General features: G+C 37.8%; 1 long non-coding RNA gene across 1 annotated transcript; it reads right to left on the reverse strand.

Moving 5' to 3' along the window:
* Nucleotides 1–2,922: 2,922 nt before the first annotated feature.
* LOC306986862 lies at nucleotides 2,923–16,444 on the reverse strand. Its single transcript, XR_013795037.1, has 4 exons — nucleotides 16,376–16,444; nucleotides 14,069–14,135; nucleotides 12,429–12,669; nucleotides 2,923–4,187 (listed from the first exon to the last, which is right to left on the reverse strand). It is a non-coding gene; the product is annotated as an uncharacterized lncRNA (long non-coding RNA).
* Between the last annotated feature and the right edge of the window lie 5,358 nt (nucleotides 16,445–21,802).

Here is a 21,802-nt window from a genome sequence, read left to right on the forward strand (position 1 = left end):
ATGCTTTCCACTATTGTCTTTTAAAGCAAAAGGAATAGTGGGAAACAGGAAGCAAATTCATGTCGTCAAGTTGATGTCATCTCTTTTATCTTCTTTTCATTATTCGATTGGCCCTTTGGGAATAACTGGACAAACCACTTGAACCTAGCACATGACCTCTGACCCTCGTGTCAGCTGTGACGGCCCTCAAGAGACTATATGTTGACATCAACTTCAAATATGACACTGAAGAGCTTCGATGAGGTCCACTCTTCGGACTGTTGGATTGCAGAACATTTATATAGTTCTAATAACACATTCAAATGGATTTCATGGTGGTCTGACTTTTTTATTTAGGTTATTTTCAAGACATGTACGTTGATTCAGTTGCAGAATTTCACTAATAACATATAGCATAACACTTTATTAAAACAAAATAATTCCCCTTCCCCCCACACCCTCACCAGTTGCCATTATGCATTGATATTGTTATTTAAGAGGCTTGTTTAAAGCAAAGGGCACGTGTCTGGTCAGTGCTGTATCCGTCTGCCCCCTTGGTCCACCGTAAACAGGTCACAACCCTTTTCTATTGTCTAAACCGCAGAGGTCAACCAAAACAAGCTGTGGTAAATATAGGGGAGATCATGGTGTGTGTGTGTGTGTGTGTGTGTGTGTGTGTGTGTGTGTGTGTGTGTGTGTGTGTGTGTGTGTGTGTGTGTGTGTGTGTGTGTGTGTGTGTGTGTGTTTGTGTTTTTTTTGTTTGTTTTGTTTTTGAGAGAGAGAGAGCCTGTTGTTACACCTGTTGTGATGGGTTGAAACATTAATAGAATAGACAAGGACATTTTGAACATTTTAATTTAATAGATATAGGAAACGCTATAAGATATACTTTATTTTACAGTATGCTATACGCGCTCTTACGCGCACCTGTACTTAGTGTAGGCCTACTTAAGAAATAAGGTGGGTTAAGGTTGGTTTAGGGGTAGGTTCAGGGTAAGTATACCTAGTTATTACGCAGTTAATAACTATTATAAGTACATTGTATGTACATGGGGAATAGGACTGTAAATTAAAGTGATACCGAAAATACATTTTGGAACAGGCTAATTCGCGAACAACAAAGGCAGTTATCCAGGAGATTGTGCTCAGTCATAGGCCTACATTGGAAGTGGCTACAACCCTTACCGTCTGAGAATTATTACATATAAATGACAAGGTTGAGTGTATTTCAAATTAAACAGGAGAACCTGCTGAATCATGATGAAGCATGCCCATATCATGTTACATATTTTTTTTATCAAAGTAAAAGCAGACGAACTTATTTTATTGCCTCTTCTTTCTTTTTTTGCCTTGTAAATCCTTTATATTTGCACACAGAGTATTACAACGTGATCAGGTGAGTGGTGCTCATGTGTGATTGTGATTTCACCCCTGTAGCTGATTTCTAATTGTAAACTAATGGTGTTGCACCTTACCCCGAGTTACAGCAGTCCAGGGTCTTTTCTACAATATTAACTTGATATCCAACGACTAACGAGTGTCCTGTTTCTCCACAGGCTTATCCAGATATGAACGATGTGTGTTTGTTAGGGTTAGATTGCTGGAAATCGAATACAGAGGTTATTTACTGCTTACTGTAAATGTTTATTGAATAGCATACACGCCGGATCTTCGTTCAGTCCCCCCCCCCCCCTACCACACACACACACACACAATGAATAAATACAATTAAATAAACAAATTCTGTTGATATTTTAGACCTCTTGTCTTTTTTTATTTTCTTTCCTTCTGTTTATGTATTTAACTGAGCCAATTCCGCCTTGATATTAATGTAAACAGGTGGGAAGGATTTTCAATTAGGCCTATCCAACACCATTTCAAAGTTCGCATCTCTTTTAAACTAATTTTTCTCGGATAAAGCTGAAGAAAAAAAAGTCTCACCGTTAACATGGTTGGAAATTGTTCATGCACTGTAGGCCGACCCATAATTTGTGCCCAACTAGCCTAATTCAACGTATTCATTTAACGACTGCCTGCAATACATTTAGATAGATTTTAAAACGATAATTCTGAATATGTTTATATGTTTAATCTGTTTAGCTCATCTATAAAGACTTTATGATCTACAAACACTAAATGTAACAGGATTTTTTTTTTAACGTTTTGAAATACTATATTAAAAGTATTATAATATTGAACTTCCGATATTGATTTTAAGTATTCCAAGAAAGGAATCTATATCATAAAAGGATTTATATCATAAAATATAGCGCACATTAAGCCTACAAGCTATGACCGCACGATTTCACATAATCACAGAACACACACGACACATCATTGCTAATTTGTATAAAGGTTTAGCTGAGGTTTGACACTTAATGAACGATTCATTTACAGGACTCCCAACTCCTCAAATTGTTTTGTGGTTTTGTGATTCTGGAACCGCGGAGGGAAGACCTATTAAAATGAAATTTTACTTAAAGATTAAATCTTGTGAAATTTGGCAAAGAGACATCCATTTTAACTTTAAAGATGTGTGAATCATACTTTTTACGGCGCAATGTAATTTAACCAGTGTTTTACGGTGTATTTCTCATCAGCTGTAATGTGTATTCCAGCTCAGTCATAAACATTTAAACAGATTTTTTTTTGCTTATAATAACCTCAATGTTTACTTTGTTACATATTTTGATACTCTTTTAAGTCATACTACAACTTAAAAATATGCTTTTTCGCATTATCCCAGTAAATAGAAACAATCATTGACAGAGTCTGCCAATCAAGAAAATCCCATTGACAAAATTAGATGAAAATATTTGATCTCCTTCCCAAAGCTTAAAAACACAAACACATCACCTCAAACGCATTAAGCTGACTCATTCTCAGCCCAAATGTTGTTTTCCGTGTGTGTGATTTCTGCATCAATAAGGGAGGTGACTCATTGCTCGTTATTTTCCACACTTTATTATGTGCTGTCCAAGGTGCTGACAGGAGTGCCAGAACTCCGAGCCGTCAAGCTGCTTACAAAATAGCCCGTGGCCAGTACATGTGAAGCTGTGGTTGACGTCCACATCCTTTTTAAAGTTCATTTCCATACATAACTGGGTTTTCAATGTCAACAACCATTCAGACTATAGTTTAATGCATGTTTATTAGTACGGTTTTATCATTTTGTTCATACATCACACAATCAGACAAATCAGCAAAAAGTTGCCTACAAAATGTTAAACAATTTTCTGTAAATCACATGGAACTGGTACATTTTGTAAATATAGGGCCTTATTTATAAAGTGTTGCGTAGAAACCGTCCTACACTCGAACATTTCTCAAGTGTGTGTATACGTGTGATTCAGAGAACGAACATGCGCACAAAAAAAAAAAAAAAAAAAACGTGCGTTCGCCTTTCTTCCAGATGTGAAATTTATAAATCATAAATGATCTTGAAATTGTGCGCAGCTGAATGGTTTCAGATCTCCGCCTTGTAAACGCCGCCTAATGGCGTTTAATGTCATTAACATATAAAAGAGCTCCAGTCAACGTCCAAATCCTTTACTTGAGAACGGCGAGCGGCAAGAATTGCTCAGATTCCTAAATAACTGCAGTACTCCGCCTCTCTGCCACAAGGAAAAGCGCGTACGTCTGCTTTAGACCCTGACGTTCTGCTAAGCACTTTTTCACGTCAAAGATATAAATATGATATGAACGTTGGCGTTCTCAAATAAACGACGCTCCCCATCTCAAGCATGAAAGTTCATTTTATGTAAGACAAGGAAGCATTAAAGAAGGGCGGATCACAGATATTGACATTTGTTTCAATAATGCCAAATCTCATTGTAAACATCTGACACATTAAGGCACTTTATTCTCTTCAGTGTGTACAAAACCAATAAGATTGTCCGTTACATTTTTTAATATCGAAGAATTAACTGGGTGAACAGGCCAAACGTGTTCCCATCCACATACCCATCCGGTATTATTGATTTGTTTGGAGACTGAACGGTTTTAAGACACTCTGTGAAATCAATTAGTGCACATTTTGAAATCCATCCTTCACGTCTGCTTATTTAATCTTCACAGCGAACCATCTGGAGGAGATGCTGGACGCTGGATTCCTGAGGTGATGTGATTGACCATTTGAGTCAAACGTAGCTGGATGGCCTCAGTTTCTCTGGAAGCTGATGACAATGATGGGGTTTTTGGAGAGGAGCCTGTTAGAGAAAGAGAGAGAGAGAGAGAACAAAAGAAGATAAATATCACATGGCTTACTGTTATACATAAATGTAAGATAAAATATTGGAATGGACAACAATGTGCACAATCAAAACTCAAGTGAAGATTACCACAGTGATGTTAGTCAGTGGCATTCATTATAAAAACTATATGAAAATGAACATTAGAAACATTAAAGTTGCTTGGTCACAAGGGATAAATAAAGCCTCTGACGTGTTTTCTACATTTCTGAAAGGAAAATAAAATACTTTATAAAAAAATGATCCTGTGTGCCAAAAGTGAAGTTTGTGGTCTTTAACGTCTCTCCACTCTTAACTTGAAAATATCTGATCGACTGAAATGCAAATGACAACCATTCTCTTCTATTTTCTAGTTGTCTAATAAACCTGGCATTGTGTACTAAAACGATTGTTGGCTCTTTGATGAATGCTTTGTTTTTCTTCTGCAAGTTTTTTTTGGATAAAAGTGTCTGCTAAATGCATAAATGTCATGTAAATGTCTATGGGAAGAGTTTTTAGAATTATCGACCAGTCTACTAAAATGGTGAACTGAAACACAATGCAATGCAAACAACCTTCAACCATTCTTAATGGCTTTTGTTTTTCACCACAAATAGATGAAAGAGGATTTATGGGTTTGTAACACTCCTAAAATTCAAAGGTTGCAGATTTTGGAAAGGTTGGAATCCATATTGGTGGCTTTTTCAATTGTTCATTTTAATGAGAGCAATCAAGCATCTAAATTACAGCGTGGTAATACGGGTTTTCTTTGTGTGTGTGTGTGTGTGTGTGTGTGTGTGTGTGTGTGTGTGTAATTCTACAATTTTCACCATGTTCACTCAGCTTAGTCATTATAGTCTTAAAAGGATGGCATTTCGAGATCATTTTAAGTATTTTATTTTGCTTCAAATAATGCTGTAAAACAAATTTGGTTATCTAGAGAAGGGAAAATGCATACAACTTCCCGACACTTTTACATTCATTGACCGTATTTGTTTACAATTCCTCATTCTTCATTCGCTTCCAAAAGTGGTGCGAATCTTTTCTATACCCAGTCGCCCTCAGAATTTGTGTACGATTTGTACCAACGCCATTACCAGTTTTCCCAAATTATATGTAGAGAGGTTTATGGACAATTTAATCCCTGCAGGAGTCTTGGCAAGACCCTTTTCTCTGTCAATTTTCACCCTCTGCTTCATTCAAGCCCCCTCTCTCTTTCTGCGCCTCTACAATGTGGGGTTTCTTTCTGTCTCTTTTTTTATATTCCTGCATATCTTTTTTTTCCCTCTAGCACCCCCCCCCCCCCTCCCCTCGTCCCAAAATCCTCAGACAGCATGCAGCTTATGCAAATCACTGGCCTTTTATTCTCAGTTCTCGTCCTCAGCCTTGAATGAGACCTCAAGAAAACACACACTCACTCAACTCTCACTTGTTCTCATCACCACACTCTACTGTAATGAGAACAGAGCCCTTCATGACATTCTATGTTGATTATGGTAGACACATAATATTAAAAAGTTCCTAATATCTTCACAACTGAGCCTAATAAACTAAGAATGGAGAGTGTATTCACACTGTAGAAGGCCAAAGGCCTGGGATAATTTTTACCAATAGCTTCAGATATTGTTCTTAGACGAGAAGTTGCCATGAGGAGGATTATGGGATGGTCGTAGACTAGACTTTTTAGTGTGTGTGTGTGTGGGGGGGGGGCTGTTTACCAAAGTCACTGTGACAAGGGGAGGTGGGGGGGCTGATGAATATAAAGTGCTTGCTGCCATTCCCAGGGTCTAGAACACACACACACCCACCCACCCAAGTACGCTGTGTATATATAAGAGTGTGTGTACGGAGGGGCGAGCCAACCAGCCTGACTTCCCTCAGACACTTTGACAGGCGGGCCTTTTCACCAGCGCATTGCTGGGCCAGCCAGCTCTCGCTCCCTTAGCAACGGCCCCCTCCAGCCGGCCACCGAAATGACAGGGGTGGGGGACAAGGGGCAGATAGGGTGTGGGTTACAAGGGGTGAGCTGGTTCACAGGGGTGGATGAAGAAGTTCCCAGTCTGGCTGGGACTCCTACAGACATTGAACTTGAACTTGACTCTGAAAGCAATAACGAGGATCGCACATCCTTTCAACGAACACAAAATCATATTTCTTTTGTCCATACAATGAAAGTCAAAGGGGTCCCATGTTGTTTGTTAACAATGGCAGACGTTTTATTTTTTGGTCGATTTTTTAGAGTAGTCATGATAGATCCACAAATGACGTTTCAAGAAATTCTAAAACTTACAACATTAAACAACATATATTTCCTTTCTATTTACACTTTAAAAGCGATGGTAATTCTCCTCATTAGGATGTAAAGTGGGCAAAAAGCGAAGCAAAGCTACAAAGTGAGGATAATTATATCCCAAGGTCTTTTATAATGGTGGGGCCATGATGGAGGTTTAAGTGTTCCCTGGTCTCCACTCTCCTGTTTTTGAATTCCTAGTCCTGGCCTTTCCTCTTGCGTCCTCCAGGATACAGTTTATTGACGTTCCTGTGAGTGGCTGCCTATAAAGGATATGCAGAAAAGACCTATAGCTTCGGTCTCATTTTATTGCTTTAATACAAAAAAAGTACATTGCCAGATCTTTTCAACACAACTCTAGACAGGCTATTCCAACCTCATCTTTAGCACTCTTCATTGTTATCGACAAAAGAAAAGTCTGAAAGAACTGCTTTCCTAAGTGACCTCATTTTTTTTCAAGGTTATGCTCTCAATATGATATAGAACATGTGATTTTAATGGCGTAGAACTGAATAATAAGGAACAAAAAAGTGCATCTGTCACTTTAAACTGAAGTCACGTGAGACTAGTACTTAGATTCAGCATAAAACCGCACTTTTATCACATAAAAAAAACTTATGTTATCATTTACTCACCCTCATGTTGTTCCAAACATGTATGACTTTCTTTTTTTTCGGTTGAATATACACACACAAAAAGATATTTTGAGAGGCAATCTTACTTTTTTTGAGGTTTGGAGCAACATGAGGGTGAATGAATGTTATTTTTTATTTTAGGGTGAACTATCCCTTTAAGGTACAATGCTCACTTTCATCCATCCGTCAAGCTTAGCTTAGGTCATGATTAAGGTGCCGTATAATTCTGTGATCCGAACGTCTCCGTTGTCGTTCTGGATAACCTGCGTCTAATAGTTCAGTTTAGATCTACCACTCTGCTGACTGCGGTTCTTTTTGCTGCCTGTTATTCCAGCCAGAGGAATCCCAATCCCGAGCTTTTCATGACCACTCGTCCAAGGACGGGGAGAAAAAGGTGGGGGAAAAGAATTTCAAAGCTCCCCCGTAGCTGATACAAAGCTAAGAACAACCCTTCGCGGGATAATCGTGTTTATCCCCAGATTAAGACGAGATCGACAGCTGAGGTATCCACAAGGGGAATTTTCCCGTAAAACACACAATGGTCTTTAACACGAACCCAAGAGATGCTCCGGAGTCATTTCTCTCCACTGTTCACTTCTCAGTTATGACCACTGATGAAAGTGATTCGTAATGCTCGTCTACCCTTCTTAAGTGCCTTCATTAACACCATCCGTTCTCAACCTTTCCTCGAGAGATGACTTCGGTAGCGCATGCCAAAAATATGACTCTTAGAAAGCACCATAAGCCTCCGCTCTCATATTATATACGTTTCCAAATCTAACGTGGCACAAAGTTTTTCTCAGAGCAAGAAATGAAATGTCACAGAGCTGGCTTTTAGAAATAAATATGTGAAGCCCTATAGCACTGGACATAAAGATGACATATGATGGGAAGAATACTGTTAGTATGCCAGACAAATATTCCCAGATAGCCACCTCCCATAGGCCTTTGATATTAACATGCCAGCTGCAGCAACTGCCACATGGGGCCACAGACTGAGCCAGACAGTAAAAGCCCTCCCCCCCAACATCCATTCTCCACCAAACACATGTTTCCTCCATATTTTATTGTTCATCATCAGTGTATTTATTAACGTCAATTGTTTATCTCACCCTATTTTTTTCCCCCCGCCACCGAGAACAGAAAACCTCAGTCGGCGACTGTCCTCGTAGGCTTTGCATGCATCGCTTTCAAGTCCTCCAACTGTTCTGCGGAACTTTTTTTTTTCTTTCTATTTTATTTAGCATAAATAATTCCTCCTTTCTTTGTGATTCCCCTTTTGCTTTGCTGTGAAATACTGTCGCTGTCCCGGTGCAAACTTTCTCTGTGGTTTTCTGTATCACTGCCTCCATTTTGCCGGGTAATATATTGTAATGGAGCTTTAATTAATAGCTTGCCCAACTGCTGTGCCCTAGCAGAAGGGGGGAGAGGAACACTATCCTTCAAATTCAACTTGACTTTTAAATGCAAAATGCATTTATATATACTTTCTTTAAGTGAACAGCCCCTAAAATAACCATTTTGTGGAATTGAATAGTTCCATGGATGTTAAAGGTTCTTCAAGGAACCATCAATGCCAATAGAGAAGCATTATTTTGATGCATTATATCAAATAAATAGATTAAACTGCACATACTAAGATAAAACGTGTACAATATAAAGTGCAGCCCCTTTAGAATACACACGGACATGAATTACAAACCCTTTGCATAACAACTCGATACTCTAGCATACACTGCAAAAATACGTCACATCGACTTGCGCGAGCACACATGATTGTGCAAATGATCACGCAATTCCGGGCTGCACGAGCATACAATGGTGCTAACACACTGCACGGATGAGAAATAAAGCCCTCAGCCGTTCCCTGAGGATAGTCTCTTAGGGTTTTGGTGCTAATTTAGGCATCTGGCTCTGTCTGGGCCTGAGCATCTTTCTCAGCTTATTACCCTCCACTGTCTCTGCCACTCCATCCGTACAGACAATGGTGGGAAACAGGGGGGACCGCGGACCCACGTCAAGTACTCGCCGTACAATGCTGCCATTGTAGAAGAGGAGAGGGGTCTGGAATAATAATGTGGGCACTATCAAACTGTTTACCAACACAGAGCCTATAGAGCTGAAGATTTGCTCTTATTTATCGCAAATCATCATTTGTGTTATTGCTATGCTTGAATATGTGTAAGGAGAGTTTGTGTAAAAAAAAAAAAAAAAAAAAAGTCTCAAAACAGACACACACACACACACACACACAAATAAAACACATTTATCATCATATACACAGATGCAAATGACCTTGTGTTGAAGTGATTATTGTGCCAGACACCTTGGGAGACATTTCAAGGATTTGCCCTTTTCAGTCCATGGGAAAAAAATATAATCAGAGTCATACATAAAAATCCACATATGCCACATCCATCAAGCACATTAAGCTGGACTGCTACTACAGACAGTAATCCAAATATGACAAGGAATATTTGAATTTCTTGAAATAATTCCATTTGTGAATATGTGCTTATATGCATTTGGACTGGAATTGTTTCACAGCAATATAGTGCAATTGTTGCTTGCTTGAGCAAATATATATTTAAAAAAAAATGTTTTTACCCATACGTGTGTCCGGACTCAAATATTTGCGTGCACATTCTGTTTGACTGAAAACACAAAGAACTGGTAAACCACAAAAACAATACACAGTTCAGAGCGTGATTTGCATATTGAAAACTGGAAAAATCTGGTATGGGTTTGGCACCGTGCCAAGCGGCATAATTAACACTTTTCAGCCACTGCTCTGCAGCAGTCACATTATGCTCTGACAAGCATCCACTCCCCCTGCTCGACCGCTTATACACAACCAACACACCAAACGCAAACCTCAACATTTATTCTCGCTTCATATATTCGTGAACACAAATTTGCTGTTAAATCTCCAGTTCTGATAGTGTTATTTGCCACCTAGGAAAATGCAATGTTGTTGTGTAACAGTATTGCATTAGACTCTCTGTCCAAGAGTATAAAATGAGTTCTGTGTCCCTATCTGAGATTTTTAAGCACTGAAGGTCTTTTACATAAAACCCTGAGAGATGCAGAGGGAGGAAACCCCTCCCCCTCGCTGCAAGATACACAGCCTAATTAGAAATTCCATATTAAAGGTGCAGACTCTCATTTCCATGCTACTATTTTGTCTAAGGATGAGTTTCAAATAGAAATAGAGACTCTTAGTTTTGCATTGTCTTGAAATGCCCCCCCCCCCCCCCCCCCCCGAATGTAAACATGCGATAACTATTTCCATATATTAATAACATCTACTGATACAAATGGGCTGTGTTAAATCTTAAATCTCCAGCTTTGTTTTGAACCAGTTCACTGTGTGTAATCTTAAAGGTTTTTGATTATTACGGGCCCATGAGAAATCCTAAAACCTATGGGTATTTCTTTTAAAAAAAGGACAGAAATTGTTCTTGTCTGTCACATGCAAAACAGAGAAAGCAAATGCTCCTTCTTAAACATTGCAAAAAAAAGAAAAGTGTTTGCATCCAGACAGATTTTTGCACTGCACATTTGAGTGTGTATTCACCTGGAAATTTCCAGAATGCATGTAAACACTAGTTCTCTGCAAAAAAAAAAAAAAAAAAACAATTTCTGAACGCAGGTAGAACACAAGCACAACAATAACATCAAAGTCTTTATTTTTTTTGTCTTTGCTTTGAAATGCAACAATTTGAATTCAAATTTAAATTGAAACGTTCAAAATGTCGAGCATTGCCACGTGCCGTTTCTAAAGCGCCACTGTGCCTTTAATTGGGGGCTCAGTCCTCTCTGCTTGTTCCTATGCAATTATGTTAATATGCAGAGCTTGTCTGGTCTTTTTCATTAACAGAGGCGCTTGCATCATTGTTTCCTTTATTTGTAAGCTCCACGGGCACCTTCCGTACATCAGTGATCTTTTTTACACGTCTTTTTTGATGGGCTATTCTGCCAAGCCTCCTCTTTTTAGGATAAAATGTCAGTCTTTTTTTTCTCTCTCATTTATGGACAACGAGGTCTTTTAGGCACACAGGGTTTCCACGCTCAGTAAGTATGCAAAAACGGTTTTCTGTTATTACGAGGAGGATTCAGTGGCTTTAAATATTCAGTAGATGACGCATCATTTGTCTCGTCTCCGCATCTCAATACATTTCAATGTATTTTGGATATTTGCGTTTTAGTCGTCTGTGTTGTTTTGGCTAAAGCACAAAAGCAAAGCAAATCTGTCATCCTAGAGCAAATATGTTTCCGAATGCCTGTGTTCCACCTACTTTCATAATTTTCTGCAATAAACACAGCTCTGCGTATCACCAGCAATCCATTATGACGCAACCGTTCACCTTTGTGAGGAACATTTCAGTGTCTTCCATCCATTTCAATGACATAACACGCAGCTCTCTGTAACCGAGCGGCCTGCGTACGTTTCCGTTTACCACGTAACATCCTAGTGAACCGAGAGAGCAATGTGATGTTTTGCACCTCTCACTTTCTGACCAGCTAATGATACAAACTGTGGCTATTTTGCGAGGCACCAAATATCATTAAAAAGCATGGCACAGTGTGAATCGGTAGACCTCTTCTCCAACATTAAAGTCGGGCAGGGCAGCGTACATGCTTTTTGTAATGTGGTGAGGGGCACTTGGCACCTTTGTGCCAGAAATTTAGTGTATCATTAAGCAGCAGAAACAAAAGTGCTCTCCAGTCCAGGTTGACTCGGTTGCATTGGTCAAGAGGATGCAGTGTGTCAATTAACTTAGTCTCTCGAGTGAGTTCAAGCAGCTCTCGCTTTATTGGTTTCATCTGAAAATCTGGTCACCTGGTCATTTTTTGTGTCATCGTTGAAATGGCATGGCTTAGGATTTAGTTGAATGAATTTGCAAAACGCATAACACGACCTCCAGTCAATTAACGGGGTAAGTGCGTGAATTAATTGCTACGTTCCATATGAAAATATGCATATAGAAGCACGAGGGCATCATTTGCGTTCAAAACTCGCTACATATCAGCAAGAGTGTGTGCATATAGATAACAGGGCTAATTATTTAGGAAAGATGAGAGTGCGATAGTCTTTAAGGAAAATGATTTGGGCGACAGGGCCTAATCTTACACTCAGAACAACCACGAAACACATTCAATCTTTTTTTTAGAGACAAATTCGTGTAAGCATTTGCCCCATTCGTTTGCTGAACGTTTCCATACAACCGGTAGAGCTGAAATCAGGCGCAATGACGCGGCAGCTAGTCTGATATAGGCAACGATGCAGCTTACCTCATGCCAACACAGCCATTTTAGGAAGCAGCAGCCAGTTTCTCCATCAAGATGGCTTCCTGAAAGCACACCCCTCATTCAGACTTGCAGTCTTCCAGCATCTGGTGGTCCGTGGCAACTGGCAGCCTCTTTGTCCCCATTGGCACTTGGGATGTAGGCTCTCACTCCTTTCTTTTTTCCCTCTTTTCTCCGGGGGCACAGATGGCACTAAATGCTTCCGTTGAAGAAGAAGGGAGGGGAGCTGGTTGAAGAAGGATGAGGGTTGACTATTATTTTTCTTTTCTTTCATTTGGACAATTGCACCATTTTTTCCCTCTCTCTCTCTCTCTCTCTCTCTTGCTCAAAAAAGGCAGTGTAAATGGCTGGCAAGGGGAAACAAGAAAATAAAGGACAAAAAGCCCCTTTTTAGCACTGCCAAAGCAGATGTCATGGCTACTACTATATATCATTTCTTTGGATAATATAAGCGGTAACATTTCTTGTTGCTGTCATGCTAAGCAACTTCACCAGGGACAGACAATCCCCTATTAGTAACGTTAATAGCTGTGCATTAGCACTACAAGAATCGTGCAAAGGCACGCACGTCCGGCTTTTTGTGTTATCCTAGCTGTGCGATTGCCAATGCTGGTCACTGTGAAGGTATACTGAATCAGCCCACATCAATTACTGTCCACCCATAATTTCATTGAATAACCCTTATTCAATTGTGCTAGGTAACCAGTTTAGCTGGAAAAGATCATTGTTAATGAATGATGACAGAATTTCTTTGCTCACATTAATTTTACATAAAGTAATATGCGATGTGATAGTGGCCCATACATTCTTATCATTATCGAGATGGAGACGGACATATAATTTCCTCTCTCTGATCATTCATCGCATTGAAGCCTTTGGCCTAATGTCCTGCAGTCATACTAACCGTGTATTCCCAGCCATGTTAAAACACATTGCGATTTAGATTTATTTTCGCTCCTTTTCACTCGGGTCATGCCTTTGAGGGATTTTTCTTGAGATAATTATGCGCTTTGTGTTTTTTCCCCCTGTTATGATTAACAGCTATAGCGAGCCCTTTGCTTATTAATTTGATAATATGTGTGTGAACTGCAACTGCACAACGTCTGCTTGAAACTATTTGAAAAGCGCAAGTAAACATATGCCATACAGCATAATGCAACATTAATAGAATAATTAAGAGAGCCTTTTGGATTATGACCTGCACTTTTACTGTAAATAAATTATTGGTGGCTAGCACAAATGTGAAACAGATATTAGTATTTTTAAAGGCTAAATATCTATAAGTGACATTTGTATGCAACTTGACAAAGAATGCCTGAGGATCGTTGGGGCTTTGATGAGTGTACATTTGAGAGGGAAAAGCTCACGTATGCATAAATATAGAACATGAATATGCATATATAATAAGAGAGATAAATAGATATATAGATTTTCTGATGAAAGATTCATGTAATGCATGTAGTGTCTTGGACTTGATTAAGGATTACTATTTGCATTTGTCTCCTTTCAAGTGCATGCATTCATTAGCATATACTTTATGATGTACTGTGTGTTTGAATCAGATTAACTATACAACTAATTGTTAATTACAATGTTGCATTGTAATACGCTTTGATTGCACTTACCAGATGGCGTTTTTCCCCCTTAGCTCCAGTCCTCTGGTCTCTCACAAAGACACTGCAGTTTGAGAGGCTACAGTAAGTTAGAGTAATAAAAGAAATTATGATGAGACAATAATCAGAATATTTTAACTTTACATATAAACACACATACATCATTAATTATGATATATAATTTACAAACAAATAAATGGCAGACAATCTTGAATTTCAAATTTGACCTGAGGCCTAATTTGCACCTTAAATCACACTTGGCATGTGACATATAGAGAATGTAAATCTGCCTAGTCAGCTCATTCAACTGTTTTTTTTTTTTTTTTGCTCTCAATAATTTCTTTGTGAGTTCTTACCATTTTACATCTTTTTTTCCCTTTATGATCTGATTATCAAGATTTTTATTTTATTTTATTTTTTCATTCAGTTTAATTGGCACTCTGATAGTGTTTACACATCCTATTTTATAGCCTAAGAAACCTTTCTGTCTGTCCCTGAAAATAAAAATAGGCATCTTGTGTATTTAGTATTAGGCATATCCTTAGAGCAGTGAAACAAGGACTTTCAGGCCAGGAAATTTACTAAGTCCAAATCAGGTTAGAATTTCCTACATTTCATTGGATTGAAAAAATAATAATAATTTGAATTTGATATTGTGCCAGTATTTTCATTTTGTTGGTAGGCTAGGTAGTTTATTGTTCACTATAACACATATTTTACTCAGACTTTTTTTAGTTAATGATAAAGTATTTTTGACTAAAGGCAATGGTCTACTAAAGAGCATTGTAACACACTGACTTGGTTGTGTGTGTGTGTGTGTGTGTGTGTGTGTGTGTGTGTGTGTGTGTGTGTGTGTGTGTGTGTGTGTGTGTGTGTGTGTGTGTGTGTGTGCGTGTGTGTGTCTGTGTGTGTGTGTGTAAAAGCGCTTACACTTCTTATGATTTTGAACTCTAAACATTTTGAACTAACATTTTGTTTAGTCTTTTTTTTTTTACAGTAGCATGGGAGTGCTGTCTCACAATTACATCTTATGTCATAAAAAAGGACATGGGGATAAAAAAAAATCCATTCTGCATTATTTTCCGCAGCATCTTTGACGTGTAGGCCTACCGCCAGATTAATATGGCCAATCATAATGAAGCTGCTTCAGCATGATGTCATTGCTTAAGAGTTGTGTTTTAGGTCAATGACGTCACGTTCATTTTTTTTGTTTGTTACCCAGATCGAAGTTGTTCAAGGCTGCAATAAAATTCAATTCATACAAAAATGTTTTGAATGGCCTTTTTATTTTCATAAAAAAATATATGTTTTGGGGGGCAAAAATGTCTAGCAAGTGTCTATAAAAAAGAAATAAATTCTTTGAAATCTTTTAGTGAATTTTTAAAATAAATAAATAAATAAAAATGTTTAATAATTTTGTCTCTAAATCAGTAAGTGTGACCAACACGCAGGAAGCCATTTTGTACAAGATATGTTTAAAAAGATCATTTTTTTTAGGGTGAGTCTGACATCCTTATTTGTCATAATAAGAGATTTAAAACCAAGCATTTGAGCGCTAATTTATCCTCGATTAGTAACAGACTAATTGTAAAATCCACATGGAGTCCCTTTTTTTAGATCATACCAAGATTGAGATCCGATACACGCGCATTATAATAACGCAGGCCTCATTTGCGCGTGTCAGATGCGGAACAAAAGCAGGCGTAATAGCAGCAGTGAGTTTTCCCTGGTCGAGGTAATGATATCGCGTGGTTTAAGCAGGAACCAGTTTGGGAATGAGAACTAGCTTGGAAGTTTATAAACTTATTCCGCGTAAAGTTAACAATGCACAACACTACTGACAAAAGTTTTTCATTTGCATGAAATTTAAAATACAAAACAGTCCTACAAATTAGTAACTAGATTGTGATGTATAACTGCTGTTCATTAGGCTTTCTTTCATTTCTTATAGCTTTTTAAATATGCCTTTTGCAGGGCTAAACAGTAGCCAACAAAACCAATCTTGATTGGTCAAACGATAACTTTAAGAAACAATTATGGAGTGAAATAAGCAATAATAATTAATACTTCAAAAATAATCGTGTAAATTTTATATAGGCTAGTGTCAAACACGTTAAATCGTTTGATTTTCTTTTTTTTTAAACAAAGGCACTACGTTTACGAAATTGTCTGAAATCGAAATAGTGAATGTGTCCACAAACGTGCACGTGTCCAAAGGTGTATTGAAAATAATAAAGGCTGAAACATTATTTGTCATCGTATTCCTTTACATTGCAGTGATTTAAAGTGCCAGTATTCACACAGAGGTGGCCTGCTTACCTCATGCAGTTTCCCTGCAATCATTGCTTCCCACTCAACTTGTCCACATGCAGTTAAGGAGGACGTTTCTACTTTCGGTTATCTAGCTTTATGAAGGAAGATAAACACTCATACAGCTAGATAACCAAAGACAGCAACTACCTCCTGTCAACACTTTTTAAATGTGATGGAACATCTCATAAAGTTGACCTGATAAATGAAAACAGGGTTAATGCGCAATCAAATAAATTACACTCAAATTCCATTTAATCGACTCTTTTTATAGACCTGTAAACACTGTTAACAAGTCAAGTGTTGAAAGGACTTATGAGGTTCTGAATGTGGATTATGTGGTGAAGACATAATCCACATCCTCCACAAGTTGCGGTTTCGGTCTGGATGCGTTTCAAATTGAGCCTTTGGAGTTATTGTCAGGGTTTCCATTCATCAAACCGATTTAAACAGGATTTTGTCCCTGCCTTCCGGTCAGTAATAATCTTTTAAAATGACGATTGTTAGGTCTAACCATTTCATTTGGCTCGTTAGGCCCCAACAATCGCACCACATGTCTACATCATGCATCATTTATGCCGTGCATTATAATTCAGAAACTGCAAAAGGCCTTTTTGCAGCTTGATTTCAGTCTAAACCCAAATAGTTAAAAAGTTAATATTATATCTTCCTAAACAAGAACGTATTTAAAGCATATCTCAGTAGTTCAGTTAATCATGAAGCATGTCTCCCGAACCCACGTTTCCCCTCACGTAAATGTGACGTCATACAGTTACATTTATTGCTTATTATTTTTTTTGTTGTTTCTATATAGGCTAATGCAAATTGTCCTGCTTTTTTTTAGACAAGTATGCATGCTGTATTGTATTGAAAGACGTTTATGTAACCTCAAAAAATATAGAGCCTACATTATAAATATAAATATATAGGCTAATAAACAGATAATTCTTTACCAAAACACATGCCACTCATTTCAAGATCAAGTTATTAAAGGGATAAATAACTACAAATGTTCCAGATATTCTAGATGCACCTGCTGAGAGTGCACAAAGTCCAGACAGTGTTCAGAGGGCCACATGCACTTACCACTGAGCATGGCCTTGTCTGTCACATGGGGTCAGTTATAACCAATTCATGTCAAATGTTAGGATTATATACATACATACATATATCCATGCATTTTTTACAAATATGCATTTAAAGTCAACTTAGCGACTACTGTCTATAAGAGTTCTAATTGATTGCGACCAAAACAGTGATTCGAGCTGTACTATGAGTCCGTTCATTTTAAAAAATTGCACAAAGAGTAAGCAGAAATAATTGAGATAATTCAAAAATCTTACTTTTAACAATTGACGTGGTACATATTCCTCTCTGTCAGAAAGTAAGCTATGAGTGGCCGTGTGTCGGGGACAAATAGAGGTTCCCGTGCGTCTTGCGTTAAAGAACATGACGCTGAAATCTCTGAGCAGCGCAGACGCGAACTCTCCCGTGCATCTCTTCAGTGATGCGTTTTCCGTTCAAAACTCGCAGTCCTTAAGTATTCAGCCATCGAATGTTGCGTCTCAGCCTTCCAGGGATCGGAACGGGCAGTTTAATTTCCAAGATGGGGAATTCCACCCTTGAAAAGCATGCTTACAGTGTGCATGCATGGACGTGGGAGGAAGATGCAAGGCTTACTTTATGAAACCTGCACGCGATGTTCTCATTCGCTCTGTGGATCTGATGCTCTCTCTCTCCGGTTTGAGAGAGTCTAGTTTCTGACTAAATGCATCCTCCTCTGGCAGTTCTCTCCTGCAGTGACGTCACTCCAGCAGCAGGCAGCCGAGCGACCAATCAGACGCGCGTGCTCCTTTTCTCCCTCTCTCTCTCCCTTTTGCGCGCGCGCTTTCCCTGGTTTACTGAGTGCGCGCGCGCCAGAGTGTCGCCTATAGGTTCCAGAGTTCCTATAGTAACCTAACCTAAAATGAATTAAGTCATGCCTATAGTTTCAGCATTCCTCTGCTATATTTGCCTTTTTAAATGAGTAAGAGGTTTGTGAATTTCAAATGAAACTTTGTAAAAGTAGGCTTTATCCTTTCAAATTTACGCATGTTTCATGGTAACTCACTATATGTACATCTTTCTTTGACTGCACTCTTACTCTGTTATCATGTGTCTGATTGCTATGTTTCTAAGTAAGCTGCCCGAACCGATGACAAAATCCTTGTGTTTGCAAACAATAAAGTGTCTAGTAAAAGCTGATTCTGGGTCTAAAAAGAAAATACAAGAGTTTAAATGCAACGATGCTTTACAAATAAATCGGATAACCATATGTAGGTTGTAGAGAATTATATTAATAAGGTGGATTATGGTAATGAGGGACACTTTCTGCAATTGTGACTTGTGTGCCACATTTCCATATACGAACCCAAAACGACACTATATCAAAATCTTATGCCATTATGAAATCCCCTAAGATGCTCCTTTATTAAATCAGGAGAAATTCTTCAGATAATGTAGGCTTCTCAAAATGAAAATTGCACATATGGCCTATTAGTGATTCTTGTGCCGTAAGTCGTATAATAATTGGTGTATTTTCTAATGTGGGAGAGTTTGCGCTAAAATCTGACGCTGTTTTTTGGTTAGAATTGGTTGAATTTTTACGAAGCAAACTTGCAAAAACACTCCTGGTTAAATGCGCGTACACACGTTTGGTTTGTTAATTTAGTAGACATACAGTGTGTTTGCTGTCTTTATCAGTTTGTCTTAAAAAATCTAGCCTGTTCACATGTGGAATGTTACACAACCATATAGCCTAAAACAAAAATCATATTTAAAATAATGTATAAATATGTCATGTCAGATGGCAGCAACAATAATAAGCAATGAAGTAAAATTGGAGTTAATAAATATAGCAAAATAACTTGATCAAAGATTCTAAAACGATTTAAACTTTGGAACATGTGGTGTTTTTTAACTTCCATAATCTGCACATGGAAAGACCATGGGATATGTATTTTCAAAAGCATGTGTTAAGCAAATTGTAATGATAAAAGCACTTCATAACTGAAATAAACAGTTCTTGCCAGTCATGGACTCATCATGGTCAAGGATCCCATTGTCCTCTAGTCCAAGGTTTTGAATCCTGATCTTAAAACAAATAATATTGCTGCATTATAAGCCCAATAATTGAACAAAAATTGGCATATGTGTGGCATTTAACTTTCTTAATACACGTTTTCTCAATTGAACATATTATTTAACTCTCCCAGATTAGTCAAATCATGCTGTTCCACTTCTGAAACAGCCTTGGACGACAAATATCACTTCAATATTTCAAACACATTTTAACAATATTATTGCAACTTTTGATGTACAAATAAATAACTAACAGAATTTGATAACAATTTAGAACATTGTTTTATTTATAACAAATAGGCTATATCCTTAACATTGATTTAGTCTAAATCCTAGGCTATGTCACTGACCTTTGAGTGGACTTCATTAGAGGTAGGCTACTTATGAACACATATGGCATTTAGGGAGAGCGCGCGCGAAAGATTCAGTTGGAAATTGGTCATAATAACTGTTTCTTGATATCCACTGCATCTGTTTGCACTGATTGGCCAACTGTGTGCTCTCTTCTAATTAAAAAATATGTTTGACATATTTGAAATAGGCCTACTCATTCCTTTTCTCTTCATCGTTTGTTTTAATTAGGTCTTATTTTCTGTATGACATTCTGAGCATTATAATTATTATTATTACTATTATTATTATTATTATTATTGAAGGTTCTTCTTAAGGGTCTGGCGCTTATATTTTCGTTAAAAAGCAAGTTTAAAAGCAATCTTCACTTTACAATTTATTAGAATAACCTTTATAATACGAATACGCGCGCACAATTAGCTGAATGTCCGTTAAAAATCAGGCCTACTCAGTCAGTGAAAAATGCTTGTGTGCATTTTGTAGGGCTGAAGGGAGAATGTCCATTCTGATAGCGGATAAATGATGATGTTTTCTTGACCCCGCCACACGTTATGAAGGGCGTTTAAGTGAAGAGTCCACTCTGTTCATTCACAAAGGTCACTTGGGTTAAATGTCCTGAATGTCCTGTGGCTGTGAGTGTCTCTGTTGTCGTGGTGTCTCGTGCACTGCTGCAGCTGAGGGACGTGCACAGCATCGCTTGACATTATACAGCACTTTAGGCTACTATGTTGAACTAAACGGGAGTTTAACCAGACAATGAGCCTTTAGTAGGCTAACATCAGAAGAGTGCATTTCTATCTCGAGGTTCTTGGCTAAAAATAATAACTAAGAATCCCCCATCTCTGAGATAGACAATGGCCTTGGCCTTGGTAACATTTCAAATCACAGTCTCCATGTTGACTGAATACTTTTGTGGTAGCCTACTGCTTGTAAAATCGTATTAATATCCTTATTGCTGTACTATATTGCTTATTAACACGTGATAAGTGGACACTAATGTAAAGTGTTGCAGGCCTTTTATAATCATGTAGCCTAAAGTTTCACCAACGCGTAATGAAGGACATGTAACGTGTGCAAACTAGAGTTTTGACAACAGCGACCCTTAGCGGCGAGTCTTCTCATCTTCAGGCGCTTCATACAATTACGTTTCGGTCTAAATAAATAAAAATAGGAAACTCTTTTAAAAATGTTATAAAGTTGTGTGAGTCCTATGTAGAAGCACCTATTTTCCAGGTTTTGAAATGGCATTTGACCTTGTAGCCTATAGATATTTATGTTGCGGCGTTTAATTGTCACTATGTAGCCTAATCGTTTAACATTGTTTCAATTTTAATGACAGCGATAACCAGTCAGTCACCCTGATAAAACAAATACAAAAATATCAAAATTTGTGTCTAATCATTTCGACTTAAACGATAGGCCTACAAGCCTTTTGAAATTAGAATTTGTTTAAACTTTTCTTAGGCTACAGCACAGTTTGAACTGAAGTTGTAGACCCTATGTCTATTACTGGGTTTTATTATTAATATATTTTTTTGTTTACATTATAACCTATAATGTCAAATGGTTTTTATTTAGAATGCACAGTCATCACTAATTTGCAATCATTTAGACAATTTGATAACACAAGACCATGTATACAATCTACAGAATAAATAAATAAATAAATATTGTCTTGATTCTTTTTTGTTTTTGCTTTTTTGCCATTAAGGGTCGTTTTTACACATTTGTAAACTGTTTTGATTGTCATTAATTTATGCCTATTTACTCGTGCGCGGTCAATATTCCTCCACTGTGGTTACAGATTTACATGTGCACATTTATGACAAAATATAGAAAATCCAACTTTTGAGGACATTCTGAAGATGATCGTTGAGCATTCAAAAACGGTCAGAATGTAAAAACAAAGAATGTAAAATTAACTACCTGGATAGTTATCAAAAAATAGAAAAAAAATTAATAAAA

This window comes from Phoxinus phoxinus, assembly GCF_949152265.1.
Source record: "Phoxinus phoxinus genome assembly, chromosome: 2".
NCBI lineage: Eukaryota > Metazoa > Chordata > Actinopteri > Cypriniformes > Leuciscidae > Phoxinus > Phoxinus phoxinus.